The sequence below is a fragment of the Cherax quadricarinatus genome, unplaced genomic scaffold (genome assembly GCF_038502225.1).
Source record: "Cherax quadricarinatus isolate ZL_2023a unplaced genomic scaffold, ASM3850222v1 Contig907, whole genome shotgun sequence".
NCBI lineage: Eukaryota > Metazoa > Arthropoda > Malacostraca > Decapoda > Parastacidae > Cherax > Cherax quadricarinatus.
The window spans coordinates 25,001-45,000 of NW_027195933.1; the positions used below are offsets into that span (position 1 = coordinate 25,001).

General features: G+C 41.1%; 1 long non-coding RNA gene across 1 annotated transcript in view; it reads right to left on the reverse strand.

Annotated features, from left to right (window-relative positions):
* Nucleotides 1-10,729: 10,729 nt before the first annotated feature.
* LOC138851535 (uncharacterized) overlaps nucleotides 10,730-20,000 on the reverse strand; it is a 16,309-nt gene continuing 7,038 nt past the window's right edge. The window contains exons 2-3 of the long non-coding RNA XR_011391268.1: nucleotides 19,797-19,896; nucleotides 10,730-10,819 (exon numbers count right to left, since the gene is read on the reverse strand). This is a non-coding gene — a long non-coding RNA (uncharacterized lncRNA). The remainder of the gene's footprint in view (nucleotides 10,820-19,796; nucleotides 19,897-20,000) is intronic.

A 20,000-nucleotide genomic window follows, 5' to 3' on the forward strand; every position in this document is an offset into this window, starting at 1 on the left:
TCATGAGTTTATCACCAACACAACATGATCCTGAGTGAATGCGACCAGATACACTTTTCTTTTTGGTGGAGAAATCTGATACTGGCAACCTTAGTGGGTCGTTTATTTGCCTCTAGAATTTGGGTAAATTGTTGATATATTGCAACAAGGTTTAACCTTTATACCAAGAACAAGCTGTAGACATCCTCTTGATATTTTCCCCGGTTAAACCTGAACAAGGAATGAAAGTTACTGTACTGTTTTTGTTTTTAAATCCGGTATTTTTAAAGAACTCCTACATTTTATTTTTACAGAATTCAAAGCGGTCCTCAGACCACTAGGTGGTTTCGTCGTCCATTTTATTGATAGCAACAATAACACTATTGATGCCCACTGTTTTAAGAAGTTGGAGGGTTTCTGTTGCGAAATTCTATTTCTTGAAAGTAGATTCAAACTCTCCAGATCTTGCTGAGACGACCAAGAGCGCTACATCTGCTTGGTACATCCCCTAAATCATACGAGGAATAAGAGTTTGGTGTCCGGGAGCATCTAAAAGCGTAATCCGTTTTGCACTTGTTTCAAAATTTCCCCTGCCAATGTCAAGAGTTGTTTCTCTTTAACGTTCTTCAGGGGATGAATCAAGGGCCCATGACAAATATTAAGATTCCATGTTCATTTGTTTGGCCTCTTTCCGGTACTATTTTATAGTCGCTGTATCTACTGACTTACTTAGATATAATATTTATCTGCCAAGAGTGGACTTGCCTGAGTCCACATGACCCACTACTAGAAGGTTAATATTTTCTTTATTGCATTGGGGATCAGTTAAGATTTCATGATCATTATTATCAGATATGAATTCATGTTAGAATTCCGGGTCACTTGAATCAGAGTCACTGTGAAGGGGTGTTGTGTTTGTCGTAGTGCAGCTTTCATCGGTGGACTGTATGAGCAAATCAATTGTAGGATCAATTGTACTAGCCATTACTTGCTTGCTAGCAGCCACGGGAGGGCTAGTGGTACCAGCCACCAATGGCTTACTAACAGCCACGGGAGGGCTACTGGTACCAGCCACCATTGGCTTACTAGCAGCCACGGGAGGGCTAGTCGTACCAGCCACCAATGGCGTACTAGCAGCCCCAGGAGGGCTAGTGGTACCAGCCACCATTGGCTTACTAGCAGCCACGGGAGGGCTAGTCATACCAGCCACCAATGGCGTACTAACAGCCCCAGGAGGGCTAGTGGTACCAGCCACCAGTGGCTTACTAGCAACCACGGGAGGGCTAGTGGTACCTGCCAACATTGGCTTACGAGCAGGCACGGGAGAGCTAGCGGTACCACCCACCATTGGCTTACTAGCAGTCACAGGAAGGCTAGTGGTACCAGCCACCATTGGCTTACTAGTAGCCACGGGAGGGCTAGTAGTACCAACTACCACAGGCTTGGTAAAAAGCCAGTGGTGGGTGGCTGCGGTGATTTTAGTGGACATCCTGTTCACTAAGAACCATATTATACCCGGCACTGCCACCATAATAATGAGGAGGAAGAACTCACTGAGTGAATTTAATCCCTGACACTATTTTCTTAGTTACAGCAGGTGAACTTGGATTAACCTGACATCGTTGTTCAACTTAATAAACTTGAAAAGGAAACCAATCAGCGGCCACGTAGTTGGTAGCCAGACTTGGTTAACCTGGTCTGGTAATTAAGGGGGATCTGTGTCGCCAGGACACTTGAAGACTGCGTCAATCCAGCTTGATTAGTAAAGTATTTGAGCCGAGGTTTTACAACCATCTGTGGCTTCCGTCACCTCCAGCAAGAGGTGTTGTCTCTCTTTCTCCAGTTATCTCACTCGTGTCACTAAGTACACTAAAAGCCCAACAAAACACTGCAATGTGCAAGAGCACACCAAGACTCTTTAGAAACTTATTGTGATATTCTTGAGTATATTTTGAAGAGTGGTACAAACTATAACTTATGTAATATATGATGATCTAATTATACACTTAATGTAACTTTAGTAGGAAATATAGTTACCCTCGAATGAAGTTGTGTCAATGTATTTCGAAAAGTAATCAGTTATGTGTTAAGTAAATTGTTTGCTGAAGTATTTAGTAGAGTGTTTAATGAAGTGCTTACTGAAGTGTTTAGTAGTGTTTAGCGAAGTGTTTAGTGAAGTGTTTACTGAAGTGTTTACTAAAGTGATTACTGAAGTGGCAGCGGTACCATAATCAAAGTGAAAGTTGTAATAATTTGTAGTGACGATAACACTTGTATAGTGATGAACAGTTGTAGTGACGGAAAATGTATAGTGTTGTGATGGAAGATGTACAGTGCAGTGATGGTAGATGTATAGTGTAGTGATGGTAGATGTACAATGTAATGATGGTAGATGTATAGTGTAGTGATGGTAGATGTACAATGTAATGATGGTAGATGTATAGCAAAATGATGGTAGATGTATAGTGAATTGGTGGTAGACGTATAGTGTAGTGATAGATGTATAGTGTAGTGATAGATGTACTGTGTAGTGATGGCAGATGTATAGTGTAATGATGGTAGATGTATAGTGTTATGATGTTAGATGTATAGTATAGTGATGGTAGATGTATAGTGTAGTGATTGTAGATGTATAGTGAAGTGATGGAAGATGAAAAGTGTAGCAGTGATAGATGTATAGTGATGTGATGGTAGATGTATAGTGTAGTGATGGTAGATTTATAGTGTACTGATAGTAGATGTATACTGCAGTGATGGCAGATGCATAATGCATTGATGGCAGATGTATAGTGAAGTGGTGGTAGATGAATAGTGTAGTGGCAGTAGATGTATAGCGTAGTGGCAGTAGATGTATAGTGTAGTGGTGGTATATGTGTGGTGTAGTGGTGATAGATCTGTAGTGTAGTGGTCCTAAATGTATAGGGTAGTGTTGCTAGATGTACAGTGTAGTGATGGTAGATGTTTACCATAATAGTGTTAGATGTGTAGTGCAGTGATGGTAGATATTTAGAGTAGTGAAAGTAGATGTATAGTGTAGTGGTGGTAGATATATAGTGTAGTGGTGGTAGATATATATTGTGGTTGTGGTAGATGTATAGTGTAGTGGTGGTAGATGTATAGTGTAGTGGTGGTAGATATATAATGTGGTTGTGGTAGATGTTTAGTGTAGTGATGACAGAAATATAGTGTAGTTATTATTGATGTGAAGTTTAGTGGTAGTAGATGAAAAGTGTAGTGATGGTGGTAGGAGTAAAGTGTAGTGGTGGTAGATATATAGAGTAGTGATAGTAGATGTGTAGTGTTGTGATGGTAGATGTGGAGTGTAGTGGTGGTAGATGTATAGTGTAGTAATGAGAGATGTATAGCATAGTAATGGTACATGTACAGTTTAGTGGTGGTAGATGTGTAGTTTAGTGGTGGTAGATGTATAGTGTATTAATGGTACATGTATAATGTAGTGGTGTTAGATGTGTAGTGTAGAGACAGTAGAAGTATAGTGTACTGATGGTAGATGTAGAGTGTAGTGATGGTAGCTAGTTTTTTTTATCAAATATTTTTGAAATGTTAGGTTTCACCATAGCATTTCTCGATGGTGGACTTGTTAGGGTCTTGTGAGTGTGACTTCTGCCATGAGAGTAACATGGCTTACCCGTTTTTGTGACTGAATATATGCTGTAAATAATATTAATATCAATATATAATTTTCTAAACAGTTATGTTTCTCTGAAGCCTTTTATAGTTTGAGTGCTGCTGTGTTTTGACTAGACTAGCAGTTATCTTGTGAGTGCTGCTGTGTTGACTAGACTAGCAGTTATCTTGTGAGTGCTGCTGTGTTGACTAGACTAGCAGTTATCTTGTGAGTGCTGCTGTGTTGACTAGACTAGCAGTTATCTTGTGAGTGCTGCTGTGTTGACTAGACTAGCAGTTATCTTGTGAGTGCTGCTGTGTTGACTAGACTAGCAGTTATCTTGTGAGTGCTGCTGTGTTGACTAGACTAGCAGTTATCTTGTGAGTGCTGCTGTGTTGACTAGACTAGCAGTTATCTTGTGAGTGCTGCTGTGTTGACTAGACTAGCAGTTATCTTGTGAGTGCTGCTGTGTTTTGACTAGACTAGCAGTTATCTTGTGAGTGCTGCTGTGTTGACTAGACTAGCAGTTATCTTGTGAGTGCTGCTGTGTTGACTAGACTAGCAGTTATCTTGTGAGTGCTGCTGTGTTGACTAGACTAGCAGTTATCTTGTGAGTGCTGCTGTGTTGACTAGACTAGCAGTTATCTTGTGAGTGCTGCTGTGTTGACTAGACTAGCAGTTATCTTGTGAGTGCTGCTGTGTTTTGACTAGACTAGCAGTTATCTTGTGAGTGCTGCTGTGTTGACTAGACTAGCAGTTATCTTGTGAGTGCTGCTGTGTTGACTAGACTAGCAGTTATCTTGTGAGTGCTGCTGTGTTGACTAGACTAGCAGTTATCTTGTGAGTGCTGCTGTGTTTTGACTAGACTAGCAGTTATCTTGTGAGTGCTGCTGTGTTGACTAGACTAGCAGTTATCTTGTGAGTGCTGCTGTGTTGACTAGACTAGCAGTTATCTTGTGAGTGCTGCTGTGTTGACTAGACTAGCAGTTATCTTGTGAGTGCTGCTGTGTTGACTAGACTAGCAGTTATCTTGTGAGTGCTGCTGTGTTGACTAGACTAGCAGTTATCTTGTGAGTGCTGCTGTGTTGACTAGACTAGCAGTTATCTTGTGAGTGCTGCTGTGTTGACTAGACTAGCAGTTATCTTGTGAGTGCTGCTGTGTTGACTAGACTAGCAGTTATCTTGTGAGTGCTGCTGTGTTGACTAGACTAGCAGTTATCTTGTGAGTGCTGCTGTGTTGACTAGACTAGCAGTTATCTTGTGAGTGCTGCTGTGTTGACTAGACTAGCAGTTATCTTGTGAGTGCTGCTGTGTTGACTAGACTAGCAGTTATCTTGTGAGTGCTGCTGTGTTGACTAGACTAGCAGTTATCTTGTGAGTGCTGCTGTGTTGACTAGACTAGCAGTTATCTTGTGAGTGCTGCTGTGTTGACTAGACTAGCAGTTATCTTGTGAGTGCTGCTGTGTTGACTAGACTAGCAGTTATCTTGTGAGTGCTGCTGTGTTGACTAGACTAGCAGTTATCTTGTGAGTGCTGCTGTGTTGACTAGACTAGCAGTTATCTTGTGAGTGCTGCTGTGTTGACTAGACTAGCAGTTATCTTGTGAGTGCTGCTGTGTTGACTAGACTAGCAGTTATCTTGTGAGTGCTGCTGTGTTGACTAGACTAGCAGTTATCTTGTGAGTGCTGCTGTGTTGACTAGACTAGCAGTTATCTTGTGAGTGCTGCTGTGTTGACTAGACTAGCAGTTATCTTGTGAAGGGTCACAGAAAATAATCCACTTATTACTGTCTTCAAGTTATGTCCTAGAATTTGTATTGATAAAGCCACTGGATGGCGAAACGTCTACAATAAAGATACCCAGATGTTGCACATGTGTCTTTATTTCATCTTGTCGGTATTATATACCATTCTTGCACATCTTGTCAGACACTGCAACATCATGGAATCTTGATTCTGAGGACAGGTGCATAACCTTCACGACTACGACAACTACTACTACAACTAACCCATCTCTTTGGGAAGGACCTACTTCCACTGGGGAATCCCGCCTACCAGTGACTATGCCCTCGTCTGCTACAACTGACGTTACTATATAAGCGCCAGGCTCCTAGCTTCTGCTTCAGAATCTCCACGACTACGGTGCTCTTCGCACCTACTCCAAGGTTGAGGGACTGATTACCTCATCTTCTGTACATAGTCTTACTGTCTTCAAGTTATGTCCTAGAATTTGTATTGATAAAGCCACTGAATGACGAAACGTCTACAATAAAGATACCCAGATGTTGCACATGTGTCTTAATTTCAAAGATAACATTGTATATAAATGGGGTGGAGCCTGTGGTGGATGTAGGGAAAGTGAGTTAGTCAGTCGGAAAAGTGACAGTGGGTAAAGCGGCTTCGGTGGTTAGAATTAAGATAGAGATCTTAAATCAGATGTGAGTATAGTATTTCAGTGGTTGGTGTACCTGCTCACTTAATGTATGAAAGAAAGGAAAGTACCAAAGGATTGACAGAGAGCGTGCATAGTTCCCTTATATACAGGAAAAAGGAACAAAAACGATAAAGGAATTATAGAGGGATAACGCTACTGAGTATACAAGGTAAGCTTTATGGCAGAATTGTTATGGAGAGAGATAAAGGTAGAACAAAAAAAAATTCAGAGGAGCAGGGAAAATTTACGAAGGACAGGGTATGAGTAGACTGACAGTAGTGTAGTAAGTAGTACTTAGATAATCGTAAGGACCTGTTTATGGCATTAATGGATTTAGCAAAGGCATATGACGGACTGGATAGGTGAGTCACGTGGCAGATGTTGTAAATGTATGGAAGAGGAGGAGACAGGGTAATGAAAACCTTTATGCATATATATATATATATATATATATATATATATATATATATATATATATATATATATATATATATATATATATATATATATATAGTATATATATATATATATATATATGGGGAAAAGATTGATTTTTAAGTGAGTTCAGCCTATTCGGTAATTTCGGCTTATTTATATATCTATATATATATATAATATATATATATATATATATATATATATATATATATATATATATATATATATATATATGTATATATATATATATATATATATATATATATATATATATATATATATAAATAAGCCGAAATTACCGAATAGGCTGAACTCACTTAAAAATCAATCTTTTCCCCATAAATTTTTATAGATAGCTGATCTTTTTTTACTAACAATAATATAATTTTTACGTTTGGACTAAAACTAACTTAGAAACCTCATCTAACATCGCTAAAAGTGTTAATTTTTTTAGCTAAATTCTGCTATATACATCGTCGATCAACTTAATTATATTAAATTAAATCTATGATAAATATTTTTTTTCGTTATGCTCACATCGATTTCCGCTGATTTATGGCCAAAACTTTTTCATTAGGCCAAACTGGACGATTCGGCTTATTAGGCACGACATTGTTTCTGTGTATATACATACACAGAGAAAGATCGTAGTCAGCAGAATTCGAACCCACACAGGGGTGACTGTCAGCGTTCCCTAAGTGACCCTCTCTACACCATTCAGCCAGAGATGTCTGACGTTTCTTCCCAGCCCGGGCATACCAGTGAGCCTCAAGCATGAGCCTCTCCTCCTGTATGTTCTGATCTCATAATCGATTTTTATATCAATCCAGCACGCAGAAACAGGAGAGCATAAAAAGATCACAGTCTGCAGGATTCGAACACCACCAGGGTCGTGGGTTCGATCTATGCAATACTTTAGCCAGTCAACTGGGCAGTCACTCCCATGCCCCTGAACACCAGGTTAGTGATAAGTTATTTCATCAAATCCTGTTACATGCAGTGAACTTCGAAAGAGATTGTGAAATGCTTAACTTAGCTGGGGTCTGGCTGAGTGACTAAAGTACTGCGTACTTTGCAGAGTGTGCAGGTTCGAATCCTGCTGTGAAGTGAGCGATAATGTTTGTAAATAATTTCACCCATCTACGAATTAAGTTACACACACACACACACACACACATTTGCTGTTATAGGACGTGTAGGACGACTAGGACACATAACTAACCTCGGGAATGATCTTACCTAGTAAAATGAATTTCACTGAAGTCATTTATCAGCAGATAAGCATTTTCTTTGATTTAATAGACATGTGATGAGTAAATCTACTATAGTATATAGAGTATAGGATGAGACAGATAAGGAATAAATCATTATAGTTATCAGTATCAACGTTAACTCAATCATGATAGGTCATAATAATCATCATTATGAGTGCGGAAGCGATCAGTCACAAACATCAGATAATTAAAATAGGGAAAGAGGGATAAAGCTATTAATTTAACTAATATAACTAATATAACTAATCTAGAAAAAAGTTATTAATTTAGAGACAAAGAAATTACTTAGATAAATGACTGAGAACACCATTCATCGTGTAAAGTCAACACAGCAGAATTACAAGTACATATCCTCTAACAAAGCGTAATGTAACCACCTTTAATAATAATATTAACACAGTAGAATGACAGCTATTTTTTCGTTATAGTAAAAACTTGGAACATATAATTAATTATAAATTTACGTTTCGGATTTTTAATGATGTTGATATAATGGTTGGTTTAGTGACCTTCCAAATGAAGACTGGAAAATCAGTTGCACTGCATTATATACCATTATATATTTTAAAGCTTGAAATAAGTTTATAACTTGCATGCAGTTTTTTTTACCTGTCCAAGGTATAGATAATCTTGAAAAGACTTTAGACTTCCATCTTCTGGTGGGAGGTGCATATGAAGACCAATCTGCAGTGACAGTTCCTCCTGTCCTCCTGGATGATGCTGTCGGTGGTACATCACTAGAGACCAACTACCTCAGTCTTCCTGTCCTCCTGGATGATGCTGTCGGTGGTACATCACTGGAGACCAACTACCTCAGTCTTCCTGTCCTCCTGGATGATGCTGTCGGTGGTACATCACTGGAGACCAACTACCTCAGTCTTCCTGTCCTCCTGGATGATGCTGTCGGTGGTACATCACTGGAGACCAACTACCTCAGTCTTCCTGTCCTCCTGGATGATGCTGTCGGTGGTACATCACTGGAGACCAACTACCTCAGTCTTCCTGTCCTCCTGGATGATGCTGTCGGTGGTACATCACTGGAGACCAACTACCTCAGTCTTCCTGTCCTCCTGGATGATGCTGTCGGTGGTACATCACTGGAGACCAACTACCTCAGTCTTCCTGTCCTCCTGGATGATGCTGTCGGTGGTACATCACTGGAGACCAACTACCTCAGTCTTCCTGTCCTCCTGGATGATGCTGTCGGTGGTACATCACTGGAGACCAACTACCTCAGTCTTCCTGTCCTCCTGGATGATGCTGTCGGTGGTACATCACTGGAGACCAACTACCTCAGTCTTCCTGTCCTCCTGGATGATGCTGTCGGTGGTACATCACTGGAGACCAACTACCTCAGTCTTCCTGTCCTCCTGGATGATGCTGTCGGTGGTACATCACTGGAGACCAACTACCTCAGTCCTCCTGTCCTCCTGGATGATGCTGTCGGTGGTACATCACTGGAGACCAACTACCTCAGTCTTCCTGTCCTCCTGGATGATGCTGTCGGTGGTACATCACTGGAGACCAACTACCTCAGTCTTCCTGTCCTCCTGGATGATGCTGTCGGTGGTACATCACTGGAGACCAACTACCTCAGTCTTCCTGTCCTCCTGGATGATGCTGTCGGTGGTACATCACTGGAGACCAACTACCTCAGTCTTCCTGTCCTCCTGGATGATGCTGTCGGTGGTACATCACTAGAGACCAACTACCTCAGTCTTCCTGTCCTCCTGGATGATGCTGTCGGTGGTACATCACTGGAGACCAACTACCTCAGTCTTCCTGTCCTCCTGGATGATGCTGTCGGTGGTACATCACTAGAGACCAACTACCTCAGTCTTCCTGTCCTCCTGGATGATGCTGTCGGTGGTACATCACTGGAGACCAACTACCTCAGTCTTCCTGTCCTCCTGGATGATGCTGTCGGTGGTACATCACTGGAGACCAACTACCTCAGTCTTCCTGTCTTCCTGGATGATGCTGTCGGTGGTACATCACTGGAGACCAACTACCTCAGTCTTCCTGTCCTCCTGGATGATGCTGTCGGTGGTACATCACTGGAGACCAACTACCTCAGTCTTCCTGTCCTCCTGGATGATGCTGTCGGTGGTACATCACTGGAGACCAACTACCTCAGTCTTCCTGTCCTCCTGGATGATGCTGTCGGTGGTACATCACTGGAGACCAACTACCTCAGTCTTCCTGTCCTCCTGGATGATGCTGTCGGTGGTACATCACTGGAGACCAACTACCTCAGTCTTCCTGTCCTCCTGGATGATGCTGTCGGTGGTACATCACTGGAGACCAACTACCTCAGTCTTCCTGTCCTCCTGGATGATGCTGTCGGTGGTACATCACTGGAGACCAACTACCTCAGTCTTCCTGTCCTCCTGGATGATGCTGTCGGTGGTACATCACTGGAGACCAACTACCTCAGTCTTCCTGTCCTCCTGGATGATGCTGTCGGTGGTACATCACTGGAGACCAACTACCTCAGTCTTCCTGTCCTCCTGGATGATGCTGTCGGTGGTACATCACTAGAGACCAACTACCTCAGTCTTCCTGTCCTCCTGGATGATGCTGTCGGTGGTACATCACTGGAGACCAACTACCTCAGTCTTCCTGTCCTCCTGGATGATGCTGTCGGTGGTACATCACTGGAGACCAACTACCTCAGTCTTCCTGTCCTCCTGGATGATGCTGTCGGTGGTACATCACTGGAGACCAACTACCTCAGTCTTCCTGTCCTCCTGGATGATGCTGTCGGTGGTACATCACTAGAGACCAACTACCTCAGTCTTCCTGTCCTCCTGGATGATGCTGTCGGTGGTACATCACTGGAGACCAACTACCTCAGTCTTCCTGTCCTCCTGGATGATGCTGTCGGTGGTACATCACTGGAGACCAACTACCTCAGTCTTCCTGTCCTCCTGGATGATGCTGTCGGTGGTACATCACTGGAGACCAACTACCTCAGTCTTCCTGTCCTCCTGGATGATGCTGTCGGTGGTACATCACTGGAGACCAACTACCTCAGTCTTCTTCACTTGTCACTTCTTTTAAGGTTCTAAAAATATTCGAAATGAAAATAAAACATTTACTCAGATAAATTTAGTGGTGTAACTAAAATAAAACATTAACTCAGATAAATTTAGTGGTGTAACTAAAATAACGTATCTATATAATAGATAGTTTTTCAAAAAGAGTTAAAGCTTTTTTAGCAGAGGTATTTTTGTGATATTTATGGCCATAACACTCGAGTAAATGTTTCTGTTACATTTTTGTTGTGATGAATGGTTTTGAAAACGGACAAGTTGAAGAACTGAGACACTTGTGCAACATATGGGATTCTTTAATGAAGAAACGTTTCTCCACAAAGTGGCTTCATCAGTCTTTTACAAAGCAGGAAGGAATAAGGGGAGGATGAGTTTGAGGTACTCAGTCAGCCTGGAGTCGATGTGTTCAGTCTATCAATCTTGTAGAAAGTACAGAATAGAGCCGTAGACGTGGCTTATATACTGTAGTCAGGTGAGGTGAAGCAGGAGGAGGAGTCATGTAATATATATATATATATATAAATATATATATATATATATATATATATATATATATATATATATATATATATATATATATATATATATATATATATATATATATATATATATATGTATATATATATATATATATATATATATATAATTATTGCCAAATAAAGAAAGCGATATTTGTGTATGCAATAATTTCGCAAAAACCATTCTGAACCTAACGAAAAAAATATATTTCATTGTGATTGTTTATTATTAAATTATTGTAAGCTTATCTAAAACATATTTAGTTGGATTAGACTAAATTAAATTGCGCTCTTTATAATAAAGTTAGTTAAGTTTTCTAAGGTTCTTTTGGTACAAATTTATTAAATTTTACATTAACGTAAATGAAAAAAATATATCTTCAAACGTATAAGAGAATATTTTATAAAGGACATAATTTGAAATGAGTTCTTGCTAACTGAACATTTTTACCTATTCGATACGACATTATATATATATATATATATATATATATATATATATATATATATATATATATATATATATATATATATATTTATACATATATATTTATATATATTTATTTATATATATATATATATATATATATATATATATATATATGCCATGCGCTGGCGCTGGCAAGACGTGTGGCGGGCTAGCTGCGGGATTTTCAATTATAAGTCCGGATCAACGAGGCTGACCAGGTTAAGACTCAACAGGACTTATTGTGAATACTCTGGGAAGATTCCAGTGAAGCGAGAAGACATTTCAAAGCACCGTTTCAAGGTAAATTGTGGAAATGCTGTGCAGTTTGTGAATGTTGGCGAGTGGTGGTGGTAGTGAGGAAGACGGCCAGTGGAGGTGTGGGGGAGTACAAGGCCTACACTGTTTATGAGTACCGGCCAAGATTATCGTACATACAAACCTCGAAAAGCTCTTATAAAAACATGTATATCCAGCACCATGCACCATGCTTCTAGTTAACGTGGAAATGTTTGTGTCGATGCATGGACTTTTTAAAGGCTTATGTTATGGAAAAACAATGTGAAATTAATGTTAACGAGGGAGTGACCAGTCAGTGCATCCACCCCCACGTCACGGGGGTGGGTGGAAGAGGTGGGATGTGTAACTAGATGGTGAGTGAACACATTGGTTCAGCAGTGCCCATACCCACATTGTTCATAGTGTACATGGGAAACAAATAAAGTTATGTGTAGTGTAAGACAGTGTGAACAATATATAGTGTGCAAGCCCATGTGTATTGTACTCCCCGGGATAACCCCACTCAACCTGCGCCTCCCCCACCTAATTCCCAAGGGAAGTTTTCCCCTTCCCCTCCCGGCCCCTCAAACTCCACCAGGCCACCACGGTCAAGTTCACTACCTCCCACGCACCATACCCACCCAGCATGTCATATTCCACTCCTATTGTCTAGTCTAGCAGATGGATGCCAACCAGGAGGAAGCAAGCAGCCAGGGAAATGGCACGGCTGGCAATACTAGGAGAGGCAAGTGTCGGTCATGCTTACAGCTTCGTTGTCTCAACTCTAATGGTTTCCTCCGCAAACACGGTAGTTGCCCTGGTTCAGGATGTCCTCCTGTGGAAAGTGATGATCCAGAGCCACCTCAGGCACCTGAACCCACTCCAACAGATTTTATCTCATCAGACAATCTCTTGGAAGCAATCAAAGCAACAGGTACGAGGACACTCACACATATTCCCAAAGCAGCCCGTCCACACGCAGCTGGGAAACTTACAGACCTCCTGAAAAAAGTAAACGATGGTTCCACTATCTTAAATGCTCCACCAACCATCAAGGCATGGCACAACCTGCTACTTTTTGGCAATGTCTGCTTAGCTGTGCCGGAAAGAAGGGGAAAGAGGCTAGCCTCAATGATAATTAAATCCTTAAGAGATTTTCCTAGAGTTGATAACCTCATTCACCTTCCCCGTCAACACAAAAAAGGGAGAGGCAGAACCCCCACTCACTCTACTGACAGTGAAAAAGTCAGAGTCCAGGTGAGCAAGAAAATTGAAGAGGGCAACACAGTGGGGGCAATCAGAATTATTACCAGTGAAGATACAGTTGCTCCCAGGGATGCTGACACGGCTGAAGCACTTAGAGGAAAGCACCCTGCCAGGGAAACCAGTGGCACCAACAGTTCCAACACCTCTGTCCCCACTATGGAACCATTGATTGTGGAAGACTCAGACATTTACAAAGCAATAATGTCGTTCCCATCTGGCTCTGCTGGGGGTTACACTGGAATAAGGCCACAGCATTTAAAGGAAATGGTTAATCCAGTTATTGGGGAAATTGCAGAGACACTGCTTTCAGAGATCACAAGGTTCGTCAACAATTCCTTGGCTGGTCTGATTCCTGATGAAATTAGACCTTTCTTTTTTGGTGCAACACTTTGTGCACTTAAAAAGAAGGATGGAGGAATTCGGCCAATTGCAGTAGGCAACACGTTACGCCGCCTCGTATCCAAAGCTGCTGTCCGAAGTATTCGTGCACAGGCAGCCTTGATGCTTCAACCAAACCAGCTTGGCTTTGGGGTCTCTCAAGGAAGTGAAGCAGCGGTTCATGCAACAAGGGCATATATCAACAACCTGCCTGAGGACAATGCAGTGGTAAAATTAGATTTCAAGAATGCGTTCAATCTCCTGAAAAGAGACGTGGTATTAGCAGCAGTACAAGAACATTTCCCTGGTCTCTTCCCTTTTGTTTCAGCTGGGTATAGCAAGGAATCAATGCTTCTCTTTGGAGAGCATGAAATCACATCATCGGAGGGAGTCCAACAAGGAGATCCTCTTGCACCATTTCTCTTCTGTATTGCAGTTAGGGAAATCACAGTCAGACTGACCAGCGAGCTAAACATCTGGTTCCTAGATGATGGCACACTAGCAGGTACAAAGGAGTCCCTCCTACATGACCTTACACAGGTAATGACACGGGGACAGGAAATGGGTCTCATCCTGAATCCATCCAAATGTGAAATCATCTCAGTCAGTCAACAAGTGATAAATGCAGTGAGATCAAAACTACCAGGAGCAGCAGTCATTGCCCCCACAAATAGTGTCTTGCTAGGAGCACCTCTGGGAAGCAATGCCATTGACACAATTCTCAGGAAGAAATTGGAAGAGTTAAGGAGAATGGAACAACGAATAGGCAATCTGGACACCCACGATGCCTTGTACCTTCTCACAAAGTGCTTGAGTCTGCCCAGGTTGACATATTTCCTAAGATGTGCACCTTCATATGATAACCCTATACTGCACGAATATGACAGTATTCTGAGGCAGATTTTTACGAAAGTACTTAACCTTACTCTAGAAGACGGGCAGTGGAACCAAGCTACACTTCCAGTCAGACTAGGAGGCATTGGTGTCCGCAAGTCATCACAGATTGCGTTACCTGCTTTTCTGTCCTCGTGTATTGCATCCAGAGAGCTTGTAGCAGCGATTCTCCCTGAACATCTTAGGGACAAGATTGGAGCCCAGGACCAAAAATTCATTGACGGAGCAATGATCTGGGATAATCTAACGGGCTCAGAAACCAGACCTGCTCCCCCCAACAACTACAAACAATCGCACTGGGATGGTCCAATAGTGGAAAATATAGCCTCAACGATGCTTCAGAGTGTGGCAGGGAAGGATAGAGCCCGCCTCCTGGCAGTGAGAGCCCCTCATGCTGGGGACTTTCTGTTGGCTGTTCCCAACTCCAGCCTTGGCACACGCCTCGACCCACAGACCATCCGCATCGGTGTTGCCCTTCGACTTGCCGCCCCTATTCTCGCCGAACACAGGTGTATTTGTGGCAGTGAAGCAGCAGACCGATTCGGGTACCATGGTCTTGTGTGCCGTAAATCCGAGGGAAAGATTGCAAGACATGAGGAGGTTAATAACATTATCAAGAGGAGCCTCACAACAGCTGGATGCCCAGCAGTAAGGGAGCCACCCCAACTATGCAGATCTGATGGCAGCCAGAAGCGTCCAGATGGTATCACCCTTCAAGCCTGGACAGATGGGAAGCAGGTGGTGTGGGACTATACATGTGCATCTACCTTGGCTGATACCTATCTCCAATACACCAGGGAGGAAGGAGGGGCAGCTGCCAGCTTTAGGGAGTCCCAAAAGTCTAGAAAATATGGAGAACTTGCCCATCATTATATGTTTGTTCCCATAGGCTCAGAGACCCTTGGCTCATGGGGAAAGAGTGCATCTAATTTCCTTAAGGAGTTGGGAAAAAGACTCATCAGGGTAACTAGGGATCCCAGGGCAGCTAGTTTTCTGTTCCAGCGGCTCAGTGCGGCTGTTCAAAGGGGTAATGCATGCTGCATTTTGGGCACACGCCCCAGCTCTGAGGAGCTGGATGAGATTTTCGCCTTATAATCGGTGATACACACGTAACAACATGTACCGTATATGCCACCTTTATATCAACAATGTATCTCTTAAATCTTCTGTGCCATATTATGTAATAAAATATTCCTATTGGTAAAAAAAAAAAAAAAATAGTTCAAAAGATGGGGTGGTAGGGGAAGTGGAATATTCAAATGGCTTCAGGAAGAAATCCAAATATTCTTCCTTGAAGCCTTTTTATCCACTTCTCCGAGGCTATGGGTCCCACAATTTTCACCAGAGGTGGACCCCATCCTATAAAAAAAAAATATATATATATATATATATATATTTATTATATTTTATTATTAACACACCTGTCGTCTCCCACCAAGGCAGGGTGGCCCAAAAGAAAAATTTTCACCATTCACTCCATCATTGTTTTGTCAGAGGCGCGCTTACACTACAGTTATAAAACTGGAACATTAACACCCCTCCTTCAGAGTGCAGACGCTGTACTTCCCATCTCCAGGACTCAAGTTCGGCCTGTCGGTTTCCCTGAATCCCTTCATGTTACCTTTCTCACACTCCAACAGCACGTCAAGTACTAAAAACCATTTGTCTCCATTTGCTCCTATCAAACATGCTCACGCATGCTTGCTGGAAGTCCAAGCCCCTCGCACACAAAACCTCCTTTACCCCCTCCCTCCAAACTTTCCTAGGCCGACCCCTACCCCGTCTTCCCTGCAGTACGGATTTCTGCACACTCGAAGTCATTCTGTTTTGTTCCATTCTCTCTACATGTCCGAACCACCTCAACAACCCCTCCTCGTCTCTCTGGATAATAGTTTTGGTAGTCCTGCACCTCCTCCTAATTTCCAAACTACGAATTCTCTGCATTATATTCACACCACACATTGCCCTCAGACATGACATATCCACTGCCTCCAGCTTTCTCCTTGCTGCAACATTCACCACCCATGCTTCACACTCATATACGAGCGTTGGTATAACTGTACTCTTATACATTCCCCTCTTTGCTTCCATGGACAAAGTTTTTTTGTCTCCACTCACGTTTTTTCCCTCGTCATTCTATGATTCACCTCATCATTCATAGACCCATCTACTGACACGTCCACTTCTAAATATCTGAATACATTCCCTTCCTCTATATTCTCTCCCTCCAATCTGATATCCAGTCTATCGTTACCTATTTTTTTGTCATCCTCATCACCTTACTCTTTCTTATATTCCCATTTAATTTTCTTCTTTTACATACCTTACCAAACTCATCCACCAACCTCTGTAACTTCTCTTCAGAATCTCCCAAAAACACAGTGTCATCAGCCAAGAGCATCTGTGACAACTCCCACTTTGTGTTAGATTTTTTATCTTTTAACTCCACACCTCTCGCCAACACCCGAGCATTCACTTCTCTTACAACCCCATCTATAAATATATTGAACAACCACGGTGACATCGCACATCCCTGTCTAAGGCCTTCTTTTACTGGGAAATAGTCTCCCTCGCTCCTTACATAATGTAACCTGTGCCTCACTATCCTCGTAAAAACTTTTCACCGCTGTCAATAACCTACCTGCAATTCCATACATTTGCAACATCTTCCACATTGCTTCCCTATCAACCCTGTCATACGTCTTTTCCAGATACATAAATGCCACAAAAACGGCTTTATCCTTATCTAAATACTGTTCACCCATATGTTTCACTGTAAACACTTGGTCCACACACCCTTCCTAAAGCCTCCTTGTTCACCTGCCATCTTACTCTTAATTCTTTCAATAATAACTCTACCATACACTTTACCAGGTATACTCAACAGACTTATTCCCCTATAATTTTGCACTCTCTTTTGTTCCCTTTGCCTTTATACAAAGGAACTATGCATGCTCTCTGCCTAATCCCTAAATACCTTACCCTCTTCCATACATTTATTAAATAAAAGCAACAACCACTCCAGAGCTATATCCCCTCCTGCTTTTAACATTTCTCTCTTTAACCCTTCAATCACAACTGCCTTACCCCGTTTCATTCTACCCACTGCCTCACAAAGTTCCGCAACACTCACTCCTACAAGATGTTATTCCTCCTTGCCTATACACGACATCACAACTTTCCTATCTTCATCAACATTCAACAATTCCTCAAAATATTCCCTCCATCTTCCAAATACCTCTAACTCTCCGTTTAATAACTCTAATACTTTAAACTGTCAAATCCATTCGTTTCCTGGGCTTCCTCAACTTCTTAATCTTACTCAAAAACTTTTTCTTGTTTTCAACAAAATTTGTTAATAACATCTCACCCACTCTTTCATTTGTTCTCATTTTACAATGCTTCACCACTCTTTTAGTTTCTCTTTTCCTCTCCATATACTCGTCCCTTCTTGCATCACTTCTACTTTGTAAAAACCTCTCTCATACTAATCTCTTTACATCATCATTCCGCCAATCGCTCTTCTTCCCTCCCACACCCACTTTCCCGTAACCACAAACTTCTACTGGACACTCTAACACTTACCCCATACATCTTCAACCCCATTGCCTATGTTCTCACTTGCCCATCTATCCTTCAATAGTTGCTTACATCTTACCCTAACTGCCTCCTCCTTCTTTAGCTTATAAACCTTCACCTCTCTCTTACCTGCTGCCTCAATTTTCCTTGTATCCTATCTACCTTTTACTCTCACTGTAGCTACAACTAAAAAGTGATCTGATATATTTGTCATCCCTCTATAAACATGTACATCTTGAAGTCTTGAAGTGTACCCAGAAGTCTTTTATCTACCAATACGTAGTCCAACAAACTACTGTCATTACACCCTACATCATATCTTGTATACTTATTTATCCTCTTTTTCTTAAAATATGTATTACCCATAACCAACTTCCTTTCTATACACAGTTCAATCAAAGGGTCCCCATTATCATTTGCACTTGGCTCCCCAAACTTACCTACCACACCCTCTTTAAATGTTTCTCCTATTCTAACATTTAGGTCATCTACGCAATTACTCTCTCACTTGGTTCAAAAGTTCCTACAAATTCGCTTAACATCTCGCAAAATCTCTCTCTCTCTCTTCTCTACACTCCTCTCTTCTCCAGGTGCATACACACTTATTATGACCCACTTTTCGCATCCGACCTTTATTTTAATCCACATAATCCTTGCATTCATATATTTATATTCCCTCATATATATATATATATATATATATATATATATATATATATATATATATAATATATATATATATATATATATATATATGTGTGTGTGTGTGTGTGTGCGTGCGTGTGTGTGTGTGCGTGTGTGTGTGTGTGTGTGTGCGTGCGTGTGTGTGTGTGTGTGTGTGTGTCGTGCCTAATAGATAAAACTGGTCAATTAGCAAGAACTTATTTAAAATTAAGTCCTTTCTAAAATTTTCTCTTATACGTTTAAAGATATATTTTTTTTCATTAACGTTAATGTAAAATTTATAATTTTGTACCAAAAGAATCTTAGAAAACTTACCTAACCTTATTATAACAAGTGCAATTTATATTAGTCTAATCTAACTAAATATATTTTAAATACGTTTACAATATTTTAATACTAAACAAACAATGAAATATAATTTTCTCGTTAGGTTCAGAAAGATTTTTGCGAAATTAATGCATGTACAAATTTTCGCTTGTCTTATATGGCAAGATGAGCGCTGCTATTTAAGCCAAGATCGCAAGTTTTACATATTCGGCACGACATATATATGCATGCGCATGCCTGTGCAGTGTGCCCTAAATGTAAGTAGAAGTAGCAAGATAAACCTGTTATGCAGCGTGTTTATGAGACAGAAAAAGACCACCAGCAATCCTGCCATCATGTAAAACAGTTACAGGTTTCTGTTTCACACTCACTTGGCAGGACGGCAGTACCTCCCTGGATGATTGCTGTCTACCAACCTACTACCTTGGATACGTTTTCGATATATATATATATACATATATATATATATATATATATATATATATATATATATATATATATATATATATATATATATATATATTAATAATAATAATAATAATAATAATCAATGATCCAGAAAGCATCAATGAAGGAACATACATAACTGCAACTCACATGAAGGAAGGCCAAGACTGGAAGCCATACTCAGAGGCAAACCTAGTACGTGGTGTACTTTTTCCAGTCCAGGCGTCACTGAGGTAGTAGTAAAAGTGAACTGTAAGGAGACAAAAACTCTAAAAATTTATATATTCTAAAATATATTGATACTAACTCTTTGAAATATAATTATCGATTTGCAAAACTATTGGTGAAATTACC